Raw genomic sequence first — 20,963 nt, forward strand, 5'->3', positions numbered from 1 at the left:
TTTTCGGGTGAACTATCCCCTTAAATGAATGTGGTTCGATCATATCCAGGTGCATTTTGACAAATTATTTTCATCAAAGCACTGAGAGTTATCCATGCTGTGATGCCTTTATACAGTAGAGGAGTCATTGCTGAAACCGATACTGATTCAACTAAATAAGCCATTGTACAATGAAAGATTGCAGCGGAGAAACATCTGGCAACAGCAGGCCGCTGGAGTGTTTGTCTCCAGATGTGGAACAGTTCCAGCTCAGATTTACAACAAAGACTACATGCAATAGGCGGCGTAATGGCCTGGATCAAAGCCCCAAATTGAGAAGCTAAAGATCCCGAATCAGATTAACGACACTCGCACAATACGGACAGCTGTTCGTAACGCTGAGAGCTAAAGATATTCCCTCAGATTAACAGCGATGACAATGCCAGCAGCTGCTGCTAGAGCGGATAATAACAATAGACTGGCGAGCGGACTAAGAAGATGGAGAAAAACAGGCGCTATCATGACAAAGGGGTTGACAGACTCGAGCGCTTTACATCCCACAATCCCCGAGGATCAAACAGGCTTTGTATCAGCGCGCCGTTTACGAGAGGACTCCAAAACTGATCTTGCCGTTGCTTTTCACTGAGCAAATCCTGACTGTGTGGTTACAGTTCTGCTGTCTGTGAAACAAAAATGATGGAGTGAACGCCACTGTCAGTTCTCAAAGCAGGACCAGATCAGCCTCTGATAATGTCAGTGTTCAGTTAAGCACTGTCGACAATGGGAGGCTTCCTGTGTGGTCTCCGTTGATAGAATTGCAATTGATAATGTTTTACTCACATTATACTGTACAGTATATCCGAAGCATTACAAGCACAAAATATGTAGACCAAGTCTTTTCATTTCTATGACATTATCGGACTAGCTTGTTTTCTTTATTGGTTTCTACACTGTAAAAATGATTCTTTAAAGTTTTAAATAAAACCAAGATTATTGGAGTACATTTTAAAAAAAAAAAAAACTATTTCAGTCATTCTACTTCAAAGATTTCATGTTTAATTCAATGTTTTACTTGCCGTTTCTTTAATAGCAGTTTCCGAGAGAAAATAGTTTCAAAGGAATTTCTTTTAATGTGTTTTGTATTGTGGGTTTTTTTTTCTAACGGACCTTGAGTCTGGAAATAAGCTTTTTAAAAAAAAAATTTCCAGCAATTTAAGATATTTCTAGTAAATTTCACAAATAATTACGAAGAAACAGCAAGTAAACAATAAATTAAAATGTACTTTTAAAAATATTTACATTTACACACACACACACACACACACACACACACACACACACACACACACACACACACACACACACACACACACACACTTTTTTCTATCATGTTGGAGACTTTCCATTGACTTCTATTGTTTTTATACTGAGCTTATGATATTTTCTATCCCAAAACCTACCCCTTACTTAAAACATTTTGCATTATATTTTCATCAGACATCATTTTGTATGCTAATTAAGTCATTTTCCTTGATGTAGGTTCAGTTTTATCTGTACTCGAGGGGACATTTGGTTCACATCTAACCCAAACACACTAGAATATGAGAAAAATGCCATTTTCTCCTAACAATCCACATGGAAATGCTCTGTATTCATGACTGCACTCCAGGAGTCATGTGCTTGGCCTTCAGTTCCTAATGTTCCTAATGACATTACCTTTGGGGTCAGAGGTCATCAGAGACAGGTCTATGGGGTGTCAGTAACGTTGTGCAGTGGGTCATTAATTATGATCATGCACACTTCCTACAAGAATCGTAGTAAAGCTCAATTTCAAAACATTTGATTTGTGTTTTTTTTTTTTTTTTTTTTTTTTTTGCTGTATGTGTATTTTTATCTCCAGAGACGCCTGAAGTCATTTGTACTGCAGTCTGTAAAGGGCAAGTTTTTTATTAGTTTATTAATCATCCTGTCTTAAATCAGCGTACATTTCAAACTCAAATAGATAGGGTAAAACTGGATGATAAAGAATGCTGACTATTTAAAGCAGACTATATTGTTATAAATCTAATAATGTAATAGATGTCGCATTCGTCTCTACGCCACAAAAAAATGGCCAACAGATGGCAGCAGTGTGCTGTCCATGGTTTAGAGTTAAAAAGGGCCTCTTTTTAAAGTGTACATGAGATGATAAAAATGCTCTGTGGTATATGACTTTCAGCTTCAGTAACTGTAAGATCTGCAGTTCCTTATGTCATATAAATTATGTTAAAATGAGCAGCTGGATGGCAGTAGAACTGAGGTGAGTTTCTTCTATTTAATCATGATCAGGCAAAAATAAAATTAATATTTGTGTTTTAAAGCAAAAAATATAAACAGCTGATATATGTTCTGCAGTGTTCAGTACAGTCTTCATTTCTAGTTTGCTATGCAATTTTTAAGACCTCATAAAATTTAGAAAATACATGCAATATATGTAATTAGAAAATCATTTGTCATGCCACAGGACCATTTAAGTAAAAAAAAAATATATATATATATAAAATAATTAATATGAATTTATTTTACAATAATATACATTATGACAAAAAATATCAATCCTATGTCATTTGTCAATTCCTTTATATTTTATTCATTCTTTTGAAGGTAATTAAAACACTATTCACGCTTTTATAATTATTTAGCAAAAGATTATACTAAATTATGTGGTAAACAATATCTTGACTATTTACATAATACATTTTATAATTGATATAGTACATCTAACTGTTTTAATCATTTGTGCATTTAATTAAACGGTTTTGAATTGTAAACTGGAGATAATATTTTCAACATATTGTCATTCATACAGCAATTTATCTGTAATTCAGAATATGAATTCATGAAAAATATAATTTTATTTAGTTCATAATAATATATAATTAGGCCATATTAAAGGGACATGTTTATATTTTCCTCCCTCCATGTATTTAACACATTCAATGAAGAATGAAGTCCTTCTTGAAGCAGTGAACCACTGTTGTATTATCACAGCAATGTGTTTAGTCTCTGTAGGTGAAAGTGACAGAGTTTTTCGGAGGTGTTACAGTACGGCTTGTGTGCTTTGCGAGTCAGTGGGACAATAGGTCATCTGTGCCCCACACAAGAGGGCGGAGACACCATCGCCAGGGAGACTAAAGCTTCTCACCTGATTGGCTGAATTGGGGTTTTGAATCGTTTACTTTGGACTGACACTGTTGTAGGATTTTGTTCTCAATTAAATGTGGAATGGGGGGGGGGGGGGGTTGGGGGGGGCCGGTGGTGCGAGAGTGTATATGTACCCTTTCTTTTTATTCATAAGCAAATATAATGCTCCCTTTAGAGAGGTTTGTTGAGTGAGCGAGAGTAATATCGTCTTTTTAGTGATCTGATTTTACTCTAGTGTTGTCAAAGTGTTTCTGCTATAGGCGCAAATACATAAGAGACACTTTAGCACACTTTAAATCTTTTTTGTTGTTTTTCTTCTTCTCACCTTTCTTCTTCTTCTTCTTTTTTGTGGTTTAGAATAAACTTTAAAAAGGCAGAAAAGCCTATTCCTGTATGACTGAAGTAGAGTTTATTTGGTTTGAATGTAAAAAAGTGCATTTAACGCTAGGGACATTTAAGCTTTAATGAACCTACATTAGAACAAATACTCTTTGACAACTTTGAAATGTGTCTCTCTAGCCTTCATACGCAGGGAAAACATAAAAGGTTGACCAATCTTAGACTACACAAAGACGAGCTTTATTCGGAGCATGAAAATCAGGCTGATCTAAAATAATTAATATGTCCTTGAGAAAAACAAAGGGCCCTCACAAAGCAAGAGATGGAGCTATAGAGATAGGAAAGATGGCTGATAATTGTTTTCAAGTCCTAGGCTATCTGTAAATGAGTTTGTTGTGCTGAAAACACTGTGTTTCCTGTCTTTTATACAGCTCCCAGTTTTTTTTCTTTCTTTCTACTCCTTGCCTTTGTTTCTTGTCATCCCAGCTCTCATATTTACTGTCTCCCTGGCTTTCATGGAGCTCCTGCTGCAAATTCTTTTGTGTACCAGGCTTTTAACATCTTAGCTCGGCTATTTATTTCTCCTCTCTGCTTTCACCCCAGACTTTGAATCTGTGCAACAGAAGACATTTTACCTCAGCTTTTATTGGTAATTAGGCGATGTCCTCCCTCACCCCAATGACCCCTGTAAGATGCATCAGGATCACAAAGTAAACAAGCACAGAAGGGCTTCATGCTGCACGCACAGAGATTGGTTTGTGTTCAGTGTTTATTTATTTCTGACAATGTCTCAGTGCAAATATTCTGAAACAGTCTGCAGTATTTGCTGTAATATTTGCTCAAAATGAAGTGTCGATATCAAATGCTTTTTTCTTAAAATCAATATATTTTTTAGCTATATAATTCATAATATAAAGCTATTTTATATATATATATATATATATATATATATATATATATATATATATATATATATATATATATATATATATATATATATATATAGTGTTTCACATTTAAAACCCTCTTATGCTTAAATGGTTGGGATTAGTTTATAGATAAATATAAAGTATGAATCTATTTGCAAAACTACTACGTTTTCTTTAATCTTTGTCACATTATAACATAACATTATTTCAATTGTTTTGTTTCTCGTTTAATAAATGTGGGAAATTATTAAAAATAAGTAGTTAGAATTTTATTCATAAAGACATTGCAATAAAAGAATAAATAAAGACTAACAAAGCTCCATTAGACCAACAAGCATTTTTTTGAAATACAACACAGTTGGCATCTCCGCAGAGCTGAAAATAAGTGCTCGCAGCAGTAATGTGGTGTGAAAAGATGGCCAAGTGGTCAAAAGAAAACAGGTGACTGCTTGATAACCCTCCACAAGAGACTGGCTCATTTCATTTTAAAAATAACTGAGGTTGTTTTACGGTCAACATTTCAATTGAATCTGAGGTGTCATCCCATGATTTTCGAACACGGAGACTGGGACGAGTTGCAAATCGTTTACAAAATGTTTCAGTGATCCAGGGTTCACCATTAGTCTCGGTAAGGTCATGTGAGCTCTCATGTGGCCCGTTCTTCGGGTCCCCACCCCCACAATACACTCAAATTTTCCACAAAGTGGGCTCAGGGGAACATGGTTTCCCTAGACGCATCTCTAAACTTCACTCATGCTGTCAGATGAATGCTGGTTATACATAGCCCTATTTGCAATGCAAGTTTCATTAAATCCCGGAGTGTCATTATAGTTCATATTCTTAATTATACCGCAAATTTCCCTCAGGGAACTTTGTGGAGGCCACTTCTCCCCACGATCTGTCCATATGGTGTTTAATTAAAAGTTTTCTTAAAGAGTAAATTGCATTCAATTCAATTAAAACTGTAATGTCATAGCCAAATAATGGGCTCAGCCAGTGTGGAGGAAAAAGGAATATCAATTCGCAATATTTGCAGCAAAAAAAAAAAAAGTGCAGATCTTGTTTTTTTCCCGTTCTCTTTCTTAAAAAAAAAAAAAAAAAAAAAAGAAAGAGAAAAGAAAAAAATCCCGGAACAAAATATGCAAGAGGCAAATATCACTAAAAACCTCCTACATGTTATCAGGCCTCAGGCACTGCACATTAACATTGCTGGAGCTATTTCTAGATTCCACTCTTGGATTTCATACCATGACAAATGAAGCGTTGGAGTTTGGAATTCCTATTTATCTGCAGCGAACAGAGGCACCTCTTTGGGGGAGAAGAATGGAGGCTTTAAGAGCGAGAGACAAAAAAAAATCCATTTTGCAGGATAAATAAAAAAATAAATAAATAGATGGCGTTGTGTTTTGGAAGGTAAACTGGTGTGATTGCGTCTGGTGAGAGGGCGGCACAGTGCCGGTGTCAAAACATTTCTATCGGCCCAGCTATGGCAGACTGTTCTCTATGCAGAGTTTAATAATGTGAGGGCAGATACAGTCCTGAGGGCAGAGTGGGTGACCACAGAACATCTTTAAACGGAGGGAATTACAGATTGTTTTTAAGAACACGCGGCTCCCAACAAGCATCTGCTGGGACTGAGGTGTCTTCTTTTTTTAATTTGTAAAAACCTCTAAATCGTCATGGAAAGTAGAAGATAAGTTCTCGTCTCCCTCCTCCTCTCTGTCGTTCTCACATGTCTGAACAGTGGAGGCCCCTGAAGCATAAACAAAGCCCAGTGTATTTCCTCTGTGAGTGGAGGGAAATGGACTGCAGAATGTTGGCTCCGTGTAGCCCCTTGCTGATGGACCGCACCACAGTGTTCACCCCCCCGCCCACAAGACACACGCGGGTCAGGGCCACAGACTCTCACACACGAACTGATACCCCATCACTTCCAGATCAATGGATTCAAGAGAAGTAATCAGTTACCAGGATCATGTGACCCACTTTATGAATGTTAAGTGATCTACATTGATGTCAGCATGCTGTTAAGGGCAAGATATCTCAAGCCTTCACAAAGCCAATAAAGCACATGCTCAGTATAGTATAATATTAGTGGAAAAATAAATCTATTTTGTATTAAGATAACGCTACCATTTTCCATTATAAAATGTTCCTCTTTTACTTTAATGACATCAGTATTTGAGCTGCATGATCTCTTCAAGTTTGTGTGAAACCTAATGATAATGTTCTCCAGCATGATTTGAAATGATTCAAAGAACTTGAGCTAGTGCAAGATGAGCATTGTGGTTAATAAATATAGACATTTTTATTTTTTTAGAAAATGACCAATTGTTTTGCTAGAGAAGACACTTATCCCTCGGCTGGGATCACGTAGAGCCCTTTGAAGCTGCACTGAAACTGCAATTTGGACCTTCAACCCAGTGATCCGCACTGGAGTATATAGTGGACCTATATGGAGAAAAATCCTGGAATGTTTTCCTTAAAAACCTTAATTTCTTTTTGAATGAAGAAAGAAAGTCATGAACATCTATGACATGGGGGTGAGTAAATTATCAGGATTTTTATTCTGGAAGTGAACTAATCCTTTATGTAAAAGGCACAGGGGTGGTTAGAGTTTCATTTGTGGGTCTAAGTACTTACCTGAGACTGATGTGTGACAGAATCCCATCCTTAGTATTATGTCCAGATGATCATGCAGTATGACATACACTCCTCTCTGACCTCTTCCTGCAATTTCAAAACGGGACACATGACTCTTTGGTTTCTAAAAAAGCCAGTGCTTCTTAACCTTTTTGACTCCAAGGCCCCTCACTGTCCTCGACAAAATTTAAAGCCCCCATGACTTTTCCAGTTGCTTATGATTTACTGCATAAGGATTTTTACAAATATTTTACTTACAGTTTGTGCATGACAAAATATTTTAGAGCTTGGACTAAAAAAAATGTATATTCTATAAATGTATTAAAATGCCAATATTGTAATAATTCACATGACTTTACCAGGTCTTGAAATTACACTTTTAAAATCAGGTTTTTGACAATCAGGCATATATGCAGGTGGCTTTTCAAAGAAAAAAAAAACAAACAAAAAAAACATGGGGTGAACCGGAGTGAGGGGTTAAGTCTCCTTGGAAGTTTGTCTGAGGCCACTAGTGGGCTCCGGTCCCCCTGGTAGAGAACCACTGATTTTATATATATCTTCATCATGTATTTCACTTTACTTTTTTTTTTCTCCTAATTGTCAAGTTCTCACATGTATTTTGAATATTAATGTTTCTTCTAATTTACTAAACTAAATATATACTAAATATTTTTAAATGTTACCTTCTACATTTCTGATTTTTCATGAATTTTGTTTAATAATTCTCTTACAGTTTGTGCTTAAAATAGGCTGTTTCATACTCCATACCCCATACTCTTGACTGAACGTAACTTTATTTCATACTTCATTACAGCGTTCACCTGACACATTCATAATTATTGCATTCAGGTTTCAGCTATCCGTTTTTTTTCTTTTATCTTTTCTTTTGTCCAACTGGACTCAGTTCTTTTCTCGACTCCTCTCTGTTTGTCCGTGTCAAGTCCGCGGCTCTAAGCTAAATAAGGCAGCCAAAGGCTCTTGAGATCCCAACACGTCACAGAACTTCTCATCTCCATGTACTTAGCAAGCGACCGGGAACACAGAGCTCGCGGGCGAGGTCCACCCATGGACTCCTCCGAAACTCGGAGAGGGACACATTCTTCACTTTTAATTGAGTGTCAAGAGTGGTCCACAGATTAACTCGGCTCCCATCACACATAAAGCGATGCTTCATTATTTGTTATTGGTATTTACGGAGTGTCATCGCTCCCCACTGGCTGAAGGGATTAGAGTCCGAGAGCGGGCGGCTTAGCGGGACGCTGAGAACCCTTCCCAAAACCCGATACGGAAGAACTCCACGTCCACCCCTCGCAGAAACACTTCTCCACCCCTGATGACAGACTGGGTTGGATGACATCCCTTTCAACAGCCTCTTAGGGAAAGAAAGTTGGGGGAAAGTGTGTAGTTCAGAGCGCGCATCATATGAAGCCGAAGATGAATATAATGAAGAGAAACGGTGAGAGCAGCTTCATAACATTAATTGAAAAACATTATCCATGTAGGAAATCAGTTTCGGTGAAAACGTGGGTTTAAATAAGTAAAAACACGTATTTTCTAAAAAATAAAATAATTATAATAAAAAAACAAAATAATGAAATAATGAATGAATGAATAAATAATTAATCATGCAGATATTTGGACCCAACACCACACCACAAAAATATATAATAGACAGTACAAAATAAAATACTTTTGCATTAGTTTCTAATTTGATACAATTGTTTTAAAATAAGAATGAATGAATGAATGAATAAACATTGAATAAAAATTAAACTAATACAAATCAATCCAGAGTAGTTCTATTAATACATTTTTCAGTATTTTTCCACTTCTATGTTTAACTCTTCAAGAATGTAGCCTAAACAAAGATTACATTTTTTAAGAATTGGGCAATGAAAAACTAATACGTATTTCCACTGATCTCAATGTCTATGAGGGCCCTACAATTAAAACAAAGAAATAAAATTGCTTTCTTTTCTGTTTTGTATCAGTATTTCAAGTGAGGCAAAAAGCTATTTGCAATCTTCCACTTGTTTCTCTCATACTGATTTTCTCAGGTGCTTTTACACACTTCTAAATTAACGGCAGTGCTCTCAAAACAAAATACACCCAAATCTGACCCACATCAAAAGAAATGTGTTATGTGAAAAGAATGTACTTCATTATGCAGTGAAACTGAACTGTTTGGGGAAATTAAGAGTCAGTTTCAGTCGCTATGTTAATTGTTTCGACAGCATTGACCTTAGTTTGGAGATTAGGACACTTAAAATGCTTGAAATGTCATTGAATTAAAACAAACAATTAAAAAAAGAAGAAATTAAAACAAATAATGTTAGAGCTTTACTCAGTACTAAATTCACTTAATTGCAGATTTTTGAAAGTTTGACCCCTCCAAAAGTGTTCTTGAGCAAAATTCTTGAGCTTTTTTCCTTTCATGCAGTTTTGTCACACACTCTAAAGTGACTCCGTGTTCTATCACTTCCCTCCATTGACACATCTTCCCTCGTTTTCCTGTATTTTGGTATTTTTAACTTTCCGCTCCATCCTACAGTCTCCGTTCGAGTCTTCCCGCCACCATCTTTCCCTCGATGTTTCAGCTTTCTCTCTCTCTCTCTCTCGGCTGCTCTGTACTGCCAGTTTTGCTGACAGACAGCCATGTTCCGATGGCATCTGCCTGCTGCTCTACAGCTTGTGTGTGTGATCAGCTGTCTCCAGCTTCTCAACTCTTCATCTCCTCTTCTTAGCGGGCCTCTTCTGAGCGCGTGCAGCTTGTGTGCCAGCTTCCAGCCTCCGTTAACTCCTATACCATCTTATGTACTGCCAAAGCAGATTGTGTTTGGAGGGCAAGCAATTAAGGGGTAGAAAAAAACTGTAATGTAATTTTGGCTGCAATATTTACAGAAATGGTAAAGCTTAAGCGCAGAAACATGACAAAGTCAACACCATGGAGAATAATGATTTAGAGCCCAGATTTAGAGGGAAGGGAAGCTGGCACATTCCTAATTACACAAGGCCAAATGTCAAGCCTGCTTGCCGTCAACGTGTTTCGTTACCGTTTTTTTCTCCTGCTGCTTTTTTCGAGCAATTTCAACCTTGTTTTATGAATCTCATTATAAGTCATTAAACTCCACTACACATTTCATGGGCTCCTCTCTTTGAGGCCTGTGCAAGAAGGAGTTTTTTCTTCTTCGACGAGTGCCTGCGAGCGCCCGTGTCCGTTTAATGGAATGAGGAAGGGCAAGAAATGACCACCATTAATTCACCTCTGCTCAGGGGCACCGAGGCAGCAAACAGCGGTAAATGAATTAAGACACTCCACAACAAGACGTTTAGCCTGGAAGACGTGAAATTTCTCACAGTAATATCGCACTCAGAGCATAATTCAGTGTGTAATATCATCAAGCCCTCATGCTCTCCTCTCGGGAACGATCACCTGGGACCTCGATTACTGAGAGATAATTAAATAAACCTGTGGGGCTTTTTTCTGTTGTAAGAGCTAAAACATTCCGCTTTGGTCATGCATGCGCTTTCGCTCTCCACCACCTTCTCTTCTATGTGCTCTTCTTTTTTTCCCCTCTCTGGATTAGAGTTTGTAGGGAATTAGTTTACATAGCCAGACATTTGACTACCAGCATTAAGTCTAAGGTCAAGAACCGCTCACTCAGACAGCAAAAGATCATCTGATTGTCATATAAAGCAGCCAACCGCAGTTTGTTTTGTTTTTACATGCCATTTTAAGGCGGGTTTATTTGAAAAGGTAACATTTTATAAAAATAGATAAATTAATACTATGTATATTATACTTATATTGTTTAACACATAAAACACATTATGTATAAATTCTCTATCTATCTTTCTGTCTGTCTGTACACACACACACACTAAAATAAACTTAAACAGACTGTTGAGGAAAATGAATTCAAATAATGGCACAGCAGTCTTATAGACTTTATATTGAACACAGACACACACATTATTAAGAACATTAGTATTAATATTATTAAATTGATATATACAAAATAAAATAAACTTGATATTTTAAAAAAAAAAAATGGCACAGCAGTCTTTGCTAGCAATTGAACAGAATATGCCGTAAAATGCAGGTAGAAATTTTATAATTATTAAATATATATTATATGACTATTTAAGTATAAATAGTAAGTATAAATATTAACAGAACTGTATATATTATTAATATATTTAATATAATTTCTGCTATTAGAAATAATATCCACCTAAAATGAATAGTGACTATTTCAAATATAAAAAATATATACAGAATAAAATAAAGTCTTATATAAAGACTTATATTTTATGATTAAGGACTAGTGATTTTACAAAAAAAAAAAAGCTGAATATACAGTTTTGTTGTTGAATATTGATAGTTTTGAAAAAACTTTGATGCCACTAACCTTGCAAACTTTTGCAAATTCTTAACTATTTATTTTATCAGCCTGAACCATTTTAATATTTTGTTTCAGGTGGACTAATACCACTTGTGTGCTTCTACTCCTGGAAGTAACACAAGACAAGCCAGTTTGAACATAACTGGCGATTTTGTCCATGTGATGTGCAGTATCCATCAGGTGGTCAGTTGGCTGACTGTGGTCTCAGACTAGTAGGGAACAAGCCCTCATCTTCTGTGCTTAAATGTGTGAGGATATGACAGTTCGTGTGTGTGCACTGCACGTATGTTGTGTGTGTGTGTGACTAGGCCATGCGGGGGCCTGTGCTTTGGCAGTGGCTGGGTGTTAGCAGCGCTGCAGATGGTGAGCGCTCAGCACTGAAGGTGATAGGAGTGAAAGTGAGTGTGTATGTCTGTATGTGTGTGAGAGAGAGAGAAAGGTTGGCGAGGTGCACATTGCCAGAGAGAGCAAGGAGGCGTCGGCGGCGCGTGATATTGATGCCGCGCTGTCACCTCGAACCCCGCCGGCACCCTGTGACTTGGCGAGGGGTAAAACCAGGCCTGCGTGGGAATGAGACGCAACGATCCTCTCTGTTTGCGTGTGTGCGCGTGCACGCGTGAGCGAGTGTCAAAGTCACTTTTCACCTGTCTCCTGCGTGTGATTTGCCCTAAAAGTGGGGGGGGGGACTCTAAAAACAACGTTTTTTTATCTAAGTATTGAGCCTTTGCCCGGAATACTATTTTGAGTAGCAATTCACCGTATTAACATCAGGCACATCAAAACTGAGCAGAATCAAGAAAAGACATGGTGCGGGATGATCTCATACTGCGGGAACCTTGTCTGTTTGATACGGAGCAATTCAATGAGAATTTGCCTGTCAAAAATGTAGTTTGTCCAGAAGTCGAGATGAAAGATGTTAACAAGTGTAATTTAACCTTACAGCTGGAGTCAGTCGATGACCTCATCAGGGTGACCGGTCTGCAGGATAGTAAGCACTGTGGTTGACTTGAAACAGAGACCCGAAGAGATCGCAGGTATGTGTGATCTCAACCAAGAGTGTATTGAAGTTGACTAGCCACCATGTTGCCTGACCTTGAACGCTTGCTTATGCATAATGTCTCTCACATAAGAGGACCTTTGTGGGCTATATGGACCACATTTGAAACAGACCAGTTTGTAAAATAAGAAAACTTTGGAGACTTTGGAGATGAATGTCCTTCAAAATAAGAGGCAATGAAATGTAAAACAAACCTTGAAAGCCAATTATCGAAGCACTCACTATTTAGGGGGAAGTGACCCTAATAAGTCCAAGTACAACATAAACTTGTTTGTTCTCTTATTTCAAAAGACAGAAAGCACAGCAAATTAACATGTTTGTTATCGTTATGTTAGTTTTTGTTTGGAGCTGATTTAAATTGGTTTATGACTCATTTCTAATCAAATGTTGTTGTGTGACAGTAACTGTAGACTGACACGTCAAAATTTTGTTGTTGAACCCCCCAAAGATGCTATGTTTCTAGATTCTGGTAACTAAATTGGCAGAGTATTGAGTAGAATTTAAAACATTAAGATTTTTTAATTGTATTTTAAAGCTATATTGTGTATTTCAAAGATGGATTTTATATCTGTAGTGAGCACAGGACACTGCCTGAGTGACAGTAACAAATATTGATGCAGTAGAATAACAAAAATGAATAAAAACTGCTGATATTCACATTACAAAATTGAAGAATTATCTTGAGCCAAAGATTATCATAATGCTCTGTCTGTAATTATAATCCAGAAATATTAAGTTTTTGTTGAGTGAGCTTATTAGGATCATCTCATTGACCCCCTATTATTCCTAATAAGCCCACCAAGCTAAGAACACAATAAACCTCATATAAAAAGCTTTAACTGAATTCAAAGTGCTCAGAACACCTAATTTTAATTCATTAAATTTAGCCACTTAGATCATTTTAATGTGTGGAAAAAATAGAACCTGAGTAAAATAATCCACACTCTTAAAAATTAATGTTCTTTATATTGTTCCATGAATAATATTTAACACCTATGAAACCTTTCCATTGATCAAAAGGTTCTTTATAGCTGAAAAAAGGCTTTTTAGATTGTTAAAATATTCTGAAAAATTATTTAGGCTGACCAATAAAATCAAATAAAAAATCAAATAAACACTTCAAGTTTAAGAAAATGTGAAGCATTTATACATTTAAGTGCATAGAGTGGACTTATGTGGAACACAGATGACTCAAACAGTAAACATGCACCTTATAAATCCCCTTTCCTCCCACCAGACCTCACATTTACTTATGACAAAACATTACATGTTCATGTTTGAATCTTCAATTTAATGCTTACTTTATGAGACTATTTAATTAGATTTGTCTGGGCTTATAGCACAGTGATGATATCTCACCAAACACCACTAATAAAATAATCAAAACAGAGTCCGGAGAGTCCATTGGCTCAGGTGGCTCATGTGTACTTCTGTCAGTCAAGAAATGCTCCACCCATTCTTGCACATCTATGCTCTGTGACTGGTTAGAGAAGAAAGGATGTCTCACACACATCTTTCGCTCCGGGTGCAGTGAGGTACTCTGACAGCGCTTGACACCCGGCTCCACCTTTCTCACTTAGGGACGGACGGTTTGGGAAACCCCCCACAGAGCTCCAGTGAACACACACACCCACACACACACACACAGGCCCTACGTGTATGACACTAAACCAGTCAGTGGAAAAGTCTTCACCTCTTTAACACAGGCTGGCAGGTGAAGCTAAGCTCTCCACTGCTAACATGCTATAGAAGCCAGCCTGCCAGCATGGCCTCCAATCAGGATTGTCAGAATAATAACGGGGTTTTTCACTCAAGGGATGCACTCTGTTGCACCTTGATAAACATACACTGTGTGATCTAGACAGTCTGTGCACACATGCAAAGACGGACATGTTTCTGAGAGGGAGAATAGGGCTCAGTTTCTAAAACCTATTTTTTTTTCTCCAAAACTTGCCTACTTTACCCATTAACCTTTACATGAAATCTCATAGTTACTGATTACTAGTGTTGAGAAATGCTCTACATAGCAAACTCCATGCAACACATAAATAGCACTCTGCACTGGAGACTCCACTCACAATTGATTGTAATAGAGTTTGATAGTAGCATGTTGCTAGGTAACAGCTTGATACTCTAATAAGCATTAGGTAAAATAATCTATTTTTAATTACACTGGGCATTTTTAATGACGCTTTTTGGAATTGAACAGATCTTGACTAATTTATTAGCTATTAGTTATTGGTATTGGATGATAGCATGTTGCTAAGCTAATAGAATATTAAAAATAATAAAAATCAGATATAATCATTAAACAGTACAAAAAATCTCAGCACAAATGAAATAATCAGTTTTTATAGTAAACTATTACACTGGCATCTAAACTTACAGTGGCTTTCAATAGTTACATACAAATTCTAAAATATTGGGTAAAATAATATATTTTAATTATACTGACCTTTTTTGACGCTTTTTGGAATTGGACAATACCTTGACATTTAATTGATTTCATTAGAGTTTGCTTTTTGTATCTTGCGAAGATAACAGTTTTGTACTCTAATTATTTTTTATTTTTTTTAAAGTGCAAACAAATATTTAGTCAGATAGTCAATAAGACTAAACTAACAACTTAAAAACCTCATCCATAATTTCATCCATATTAAAGTCTTTACAAATAGCAAACTATTAATATACTCAAACAAATTAATATGTTAGCATGTTGCTAAGCTAACAACTTAGAATCAAATAATAAAATAAGAGAATAAAAATAGTTTTGCTCTTATTAATTTGTTACTGTAATGCATAGTATTGCTTTCAGACATTTATTAATTTGTTACTGATTGTCAATAGAATCCATTCAAATGATTTTTTATTCATAACATGTTTCTATAAACCTCAGCAGCATAAAAATTTATGAATTCATAAACACTACTTTTGCTGCTTTAAAATTTAGGTAAAATAATCTACTTTTAATTACACTATTCTGACTCTTTTGAGACTTTTGAATATAGATCTTTTACAATCAGCATTTCTCTCACTCCATGGAATTGTTCACTTTTGCTGCTTTAAAATTTAGTGTAAATATACAGTAGCATCTTAAAAGGAAGAGTAATTTAGTTACACATTCCTCAAACAGAGTATGGTACTAGCAATGCAAAGGGATGATATAAATGTATACACTGAATGCAATGTAAGTTGTTTATAAAAACATAGTCCAAATCCATAAATGTAAGTTACCTTTCGGAACTGCCTTTAGGAACATGTCCATATTGACTTAAGACGCTGCCTCTGTAGGCAGCTCACTCAGTGAATCTTAGTGTACACAGTTGTGTGCAAACACCACAAAATGTACAAGTTTAGTGTGTCAGACAAACTTTAAATAAATAAACTCAGCTCTGCACATGAAATTACACTAATGGGAGCGGCATATAATGAATATAGATGTTTTAGCAGCCAGAGACGGAGACAATCACCGAGATTGGATGCCAAGCACAGGGTACATGCCCCTGAGGTTACAGGCTGCTTGGAGAAGGTGTCAGGTACGCTCCTCTCTCTCTCTTTCTTTCTCACACACATACTTACACAAAAGCACTGCACACCCGGATAACAAATCACTGCCGGAAGGAGGTCTGTGAAGCTCCTCGGCTTTCCTAATAACATTTAGGAGATGCTTAAGCTGGTAAATTAGCGAATCTGGACCGCAGAGATATTATTTATGCTTGTCTGCGATGGAGAATAAGGAGGCTTGATGGGTAAATTGTGTTTAATTCTTGGAAGGGGCCGTTTTTTCTGCACCACAGCATGATACGAGATTAATCCCTTGACAACCTTTGCGACACACTTCAAATCACTCGCAAATGTCAGCGACGCAGATTTGCAGTGGGAGAAATGCAGATGGAGGGAACACAAAGATGGTCCGTCCACACAAATGTAAAACAATCCGGTGTCATATGCATCATGCATGCATAGATATACCACATGCAATACACTTGTGTGAGATGGCTAAAATGCAAAAAGGAAGCATTGTTAAACTTTTGGATCTTAAATATTTAAAAATTAGAAAGAAACTAGCAAAAATAGACAAAGTGTTACTAAATTCCGTATTTCCCTGTTTTTCTAACTTTCCCTGCAGATGCTGCATGTTTGTTTTGCTGGTTTCAGTTTGAGGACATTTCTATACTATGATTTTGTCTGTGTTATTAAGATTCAGACACTGTAATTATGAAGACAAGGGCAAGGGTGAATCTCTCCCCTTGTCAAAAACAGTCTCAAACTGCTTTCCATTTGAAACAGGTTGTCAGCAACATGGAAATAATGTTATCCCGACACGGTGGGGGCGTTCCTTTGCTTAACCCCCTGCCTTTGGCAAAAGGGGATCCCCAGTGCACAAGGGTCCTCTGTCACCCCACCCTCATGTGTATTCAGCCCTGCAAGCAAGCGGTGGCACACAGGTTGTGTGTGTGTGTGTGTGTGTGTGCGAGAGAGAGAGAGAGAGAGAGAGACGCCTCTTGGTCCCAAGTCAAAGCCCAGAGCATCTGGATCACTTTCAGGGGACAGAATCTCCGCATGACCTGCGGAACCAAAGACATTCCAACTGTCAACACACATCCATCCTCTCCCCCTTTCTCTCCATTAATTCTCTCATTCTCTCTTTCCCCCGCGTATGTTTTTCATCTCGAGCCGCTCCACAGCTGGGAGCTCTAGAGGGGAGCTGAACACAGACAGTAATTAGACTGTAAACACTTCCGGATATCAGAGGACTTTAAAGGGTCGAAAATCAACAAAACTAAGAATCCGAAACAAAAGACCATTGACTTCTGTTTGTTTCCTTTCTTTTCTTTGAAAAAAGAAAAAGAAAATCCCATTAGAATGTGAAAGAGTTCAACTCCAACATAAACACATCCTCAGAACAAAGATGTTCTAATGTTGCATTGTAAATTGAGTGGCGGAAACTTTTTGCAGACATCTGACCACGGCAATCAAAACATAAAATGACACGGCGGCTGTTTCCATGCAACAAGTAATATCTGATAATTACTGTTATTTGCAATATTTCAGACATGCCAATTATGCTTGTCTAGAGAATTTTAATGTATTTCTGCTCTCAAAGGAGCTGTGTATGTGGACAGTGTGTATGAGAGACAGAAAGAGTATTTTTAGAATTAAAATGCTAAGAGCTATTTTCCTCATTTTAATTTCTTAATGTGTAGTTGGCTTTTTTATTTTCAACATCAACATTTTAGGTTACAATTTATACACATACATAAAAGACTGGGTTGATGGTACTGAAATAAAAAAGTGTCTGGTCTCTGCAAAGACAAACATGGCACGATGTCTGCACACCATCCTTTCTTCCATATAAGAGCATTCAGCATATTTCTCCTTTCCAAATTCTTCAAGTTCATTTCATGTGACCTGTGATCTTTTATCAGAGCCGGAGTCTGGCTTGGCTTCTTGGACACATCTCTCAAATCACATGAGCGCTCAGGATGTTCTCATTGGAATCCTATTTTTTGTCACAACTTGGAAAAAATAGCGGGTTTGACTTGTGTTTTTGGCTTCAAAGAGATTTCTTTGAAAACATCATAATCCATAAGCCGAGGAAACATGCAGAAATACTCCATCCATGCGAGGATCTGCTCTCTCTGTCCATCAGCTTAAAAAAAAAAAAAAAAAAAAAGAAAAAAACCAGACTGTTCTTCTTTTTTTTTTTTTTACCAAATTCTCTTGAGATATCAAATAATATTCAAGACAAAACTAACATTATGTCTGTGTGCACTGTGGCAAACTCCCTGGCAGTCAGGCGCAGTTTACAGGCCTGTAGTTTGTGGTGTGCAGTGTCCCCTTGCTCTTATTAAAGGACTAACCACAGGACTAACAGACACCGCAGGATGACCCCACATCTGTTCAACAGGCCCGCTGTGCGCGAACAACACTCAGTGCTCAACAATTACACAACTCTAGGATTTATCTGGCCATGGTTAAATCCGTCACTCAGAATACTGTGTGTGCTCAATGCACTGTAATCCCCGGACACTGGCACAAATCCTGTCCATCTCGTGGTCTCTGATGTCTCATCTGACCCTTCTTATCTCACTCTATCCTACTATTCATGGCAAAGGCCACTAATGTGTCCCTCATGCAAATAACATTAGCTGGGCTGTAAAAACACCTACCCTTTCATCCCTGATGGACTTATTCTCCACACCAGATGCTCCAACTTTGAAAGAATCAGTTGTAATTGAAGCAGAGACATGCAATGGTTTTAGATGTTCAAGCCAACATGAAATCAGAATTGATCCTATTTACTTTCTTAATGCATGTTCCTGGTTTTATTATGAATACTTCATCGGTGCATGTTGTTCTGGAGAAAAAAAATATTAACTTTGTAATCTTTAATTAAAATGTAGAAATGTACAACTAGTTCAGCTGACTTAACTTAGCCACGTAGGCTGTTGGATAATGTTAATCAATTGCCAAATAGGCTTCATTTAGCATTATTTTGCATTTGGTCTGGTTATATTCTAGCACACTTTTCCAAATCATCTAAATCTAAAGAAGTACTGATGGACAATGTCTTTTTTCCCCTCATTTAATATCCTGTTACATATTAAAGTACATCATGGGCATAAAATGGGTTGTGCATTTCACATTGACTTTACCAAAAAAAAAAAAAAAAAAAAAGTACATTTTGGTCTGTCAAAGTTAATTTAATTTTTAGCACACTTGCTAAATTTGATTGTATTGCAGTTTAATTTGTCATCTTTTAAAGACTGGTTGGAAATTCTGAGATTAATTGCAATTAAAATAAAGCATTTGTACACTGAGAAATAAATATCTCTGCAGGTTTATATCTATCTGTACTTTATAAATGGTAGAAAAAAGATTGACAATTTTCCAGTTAATATTTAAATAATCTGCTTTGGCATCTGTGCAAAGACAATATAAAAGGCAATTATTTAACTTTATAAACAACATACTCTCTTTATATCAAGTTAACTATTTTTCTCACACTACTGTCTTAAAATACACATGAAAATATACGCCTTTATGTTTCAGGAAGGGGGGTCCTCGAAAAAAGGGGATTATCAAATTTAGGGGGTCCATGGCATCCTAGAAATGTAAGTTTGAGAGAACTATCAGGTCTGTGTTCAGAAAATGCACCATTATTAATAATATTATTATAAAGCACATGAATCAGGATGCATTTATGCAATAGTGAGGCTTTGAGGCTGTAACCCTTTGCTTTGAACGAGGGCACAGCGTATAAAGAAAAGTGAATATTAAACAAATTTCAGCTACAAAGTCAACAGCTGGCAATAGCGGTCACTACACTGAGGGCATGAGCAATGCTGCCCCAGATCATGCCAGTGGGGCCTCTCTCATTCTGGCAAATCAAAAACAAATATTTGCCAGAAAAAAAAACAACAACAAAAAAACTCAAAAGTCTTCGAGCACAGAGCAAATGGCGACCAGGGCAAATTAAAGATGTGCTCCAGTGCACTGTCAGTGAAAGGGCAAAAACAAGTCTGGGATCGGAAAGGAGGTGCTTTTCTTCAACTAGAGTGACGATTCCACTTCCTGAGGCAAGAGGTACAGGACAGAGCTGCACTTTAACTAAAGTCATCTTTCTTAATTGATGGCCTTTTAAAATTAGCTGTGTATTTTGACTAAATAAAATATAAGAATTTATACAAGTCAGTTCATCAGTTTTAATTTGGCTGAACATATTTAACAGCACTTTAGATTTCTGTAAATTTTATCGTTTTGCCAGTAGGTGACGATAAGTGACTGTCTTTATGAGTGAGTCACTGAATCACTCATTCAAACGATTCGTTCGAATCGCTAGTTCATGTCAGGAATGCAGCTCTATTACCGCTTGTTGCTCAAAGGCGCGGTCCGCGACGGGTGGATTCTGCTGGTTGAACCAAAATTTCACAACGGAAAAAAACTGACAAAACTCTGTCTAGAATGTAAGTTACTCAATATAACTTATTGTGTTATTGACATTTAAAATGACACCAGTAATATCACACAAAAAAAGAGTGCCGTTGGTCTACACATGGTTTGTTACTGCGCACGAGGCAGCGGCCAAATCACACACCAGTGCAAATGTTCGGAAAAAAACAGGCCCTTTACTCATGTGAATGGTGGTTAATTTGATCGCAAACAGTGTAAGGCTGCCACTGAAAGCTCTTATTAATATATTGTATATATTCTTCGTCAATTATAGACCTCATAGAGCTGCAGGTGTGGCTCTCGTGCTGGAGATGGACATTTGGAGACGCTTTGTCACCGATGAACGCGGCATGCTGCGTAAGTAATGCGCTTCTACAGAACTAGTATAAGAAACCAGACATTTTAACGGACATTAGTCATTTGCTTATCATACCCTTTTGTATAAATCCTCAATAAAAAAAAAATAACACA

Source organism: Cyprinus carpio, chromosome A4, assembly GCF_018340385.1.
Source record: "Cyprinus carpio isolate SPL01 chromosome A4, ASM1834038v1, whole genome shotgun sequence".
Classification (NCBI taxonomy): Eukaryota; Metazoa; Chordata; class Actinopteri; order Cypriniformes; family Cyprinidae; genus Cyprinus; species Cyprinus carpio.